We start from the raw sequence: 2334 nt of genomic DNA, 5'->3' as shown, positions 1-2334 counted from the left end.
TGTGCAGGCGGCAGGTGTGGAAGGCAAGAGAAGGGAGGGGAACCACTCTGGAGGCAACAGAAGCTAGCCAGCACACCCTGCTTCCTGGGGGCTTCTCGTGGCATCAGCAAGAGTCTTGTCATGACTGTACCTTAAAACATTCCAAGGCCAGGTGCGATGGCTCATGCCTATAATCCCAGCACTTTAGGAGGCTGAGGTGGGCAGATCACTTGAGCCCAGGAGTTTGAGACCAGCCTGGGAAACTCAGCAAAACCCCATCTCTACAAAAAATACAAAAATTAGCCGCATGTGGTGGTGCACACCCGTAGTCCCAGCTACTCGTGGGACTGAGAAGTGGAAGGATTGCTTGAGCCCAGGAGGTCAAGCCTGCAGTGAGCCAAGATTGCGCCACTGCACTCCAGCCTGGGTGACAGAGCAAGACCCTGTTTCCAAATGAAAAACATTCTGAAAAGGTCTCACTTCTTCTGGGCAATGTGCTCTGAACTTCCAGCTTAGGTCTCAGGAGACACCTAAGGCACAGGGGCTCTCCAGGTGAGTTCTGATGTCAGACAAAGACATGCATGACCCTGCCTGTTGGGTCACATGGCCGTCAGGATGACTCTGAAGGCCTCTTGTGTGTCTGGCCTGTGCCTGAATCCCAGCCAAGGGAAGCGGCCGCCCAGTCCCAAGGCCTGGCTTTCGGTTTCAGGCTGCCTGTGGTCACGCCAAAGTTAAGGACTCTAGAAAATGTTTTCCTGGTTCTGCAACCTCTGGAAACCCCCTAAAACTCCCAGCAGGTGGGAAGGCACAAGGGGCTGTGAGGAGGAAGCCCCATAGGCTGAAGCCCCACAGGCCCCAGCCCCCACGCTTCCCTGGGGTGCCTCCCTCCTTCTAGGATCTGAGAGTAAGCTTTCTCTTCTGACATTCCTCAGCCTGGCCCTCCTGCCAGGCTCCACTCCTCACCAGGAATGGAGAATACTCATTTACTCATTTATTATATTTTTATTTATTTATTATATTTATATATTTATTATTTTATTTATTTTTAGAGACAGCGTCTCACTTAGTCACCTATGCTGTTAGTGTAGTGGCATAATCATAGCTCACTATAGCCTCGAACTCCTGGGCTCAAGTGAGCCTCCCTTCTCAGCCTCCCAAGTAGCTGGGACTATAGACATGCACCACCAAAGCCAGCTAATTTTTCAATTTTTTTATAGAGATGAGGTCTCACTCTATCGCCCAGGCTGGTTTCAAACTCATGGGCTCGAGCAATCTTCCCACTTTGGCCTCCCAACGTGCTGGGATTACAGGTGTAAGGCACTGTGCCTGACCTGGAGAATACTTAAAATCCAGGAAGGGAACAGAAACTGTGCTATTAGGAGGCAGGACAATGGTTCCTCTGGTGGGGGAGTGGCTGGAAGGGACTGACCCCCACAGGGGCTTCTGAGGGTTGCAAACATCGTGTTTCTTGGTCTGGATGCTGGATCTCCGGGAGTGTTCAGTTTGTGAAAAGGCATTAAGTTGTACATTTATGATTTTGCACTTTATGTATGTTATGCTATTGTTTAAAAATGTACTTTTTTTTTTTTTTGACAGAGTGAAACTTTGGAAAATAGACTGCCAGTTTCTCAAAAGGTACAAATGGAGCTGGGCATGGTGACTCACACCTCTAATCCCAGTGCTTTGGGAGGCCGAGGCAGGAGGATCACTTGAGACCAGGAGTTGGAGATCAGCCTGGGCAACATAGTGAGACCCCCATCTCTACAAATATAAAAGTAACTGGGCATGGTGGTGCTATCCTGCAGTCCCAGCTACTCAGGAGGCTGAGGCAGGAGCCCAGGAGTTGGAGGCTGCAGTGAGCTGTGATCACACCACTGCACTGTAGCCTGGGCAACAAAGTGAGACCCTCTCTCTCTAAAAAGAAAAAGAAAAAAGAAAGATGCTCTAAAATTGACTGTGGTGAAGCATGGACAACTTCGTTTATATACTAAAAGCCAATGGCTGGCCACAGGGGCTCACATCTGTAATCCCAGCACTTTGGGAGGCTGAGGTAAAATGATTACTTGAGTCCAAGAGTTCGAGACCAGTCTGGACAACAAAGGGAGATCTCATCACTACAAACAAATTCCAAAAGTTAGCAGACATGGTGGTCCAGTTACTCAGAGGCAAGGTGGGAGAATTGCTCGAACTCAGGAGGCAGAGGTTGCAGTGAGCTGAGATTGCACCACTGCACTCCAGCCTGGGTGATAGAGTGAGACTCTGTCAAGAAAGAAAGAAAGAAAGAGAAAGAAAGAAAGAAAGAAAGAAAGAAAGAAAGAAAGAAAGAAAGAAAGAAAGAAAGAAAGAAAGAAGGAA

The sequence above is a fragment of the Colobus angolensis genome, unplaced genomic scaffold (genome assembly GCF_000951035.1).
Source record: "Colobus angolensis palliatus isolate OR3802 unplaced genomic scaffold, Cang.pa_1.0 Scaffold55, whole genome shotgun sequence".
Classification (NCBI taxonomy): Eukaryota; Metazoa; Chordata; class Mammalia; order Primates; family Cercopithecidae; genus Colobus; species Colobus angolensis.
The sequence above is the reverse complement of the archived record's forward strand: the minus strand, read 5'-3'. Positions refer to the sequence as shown.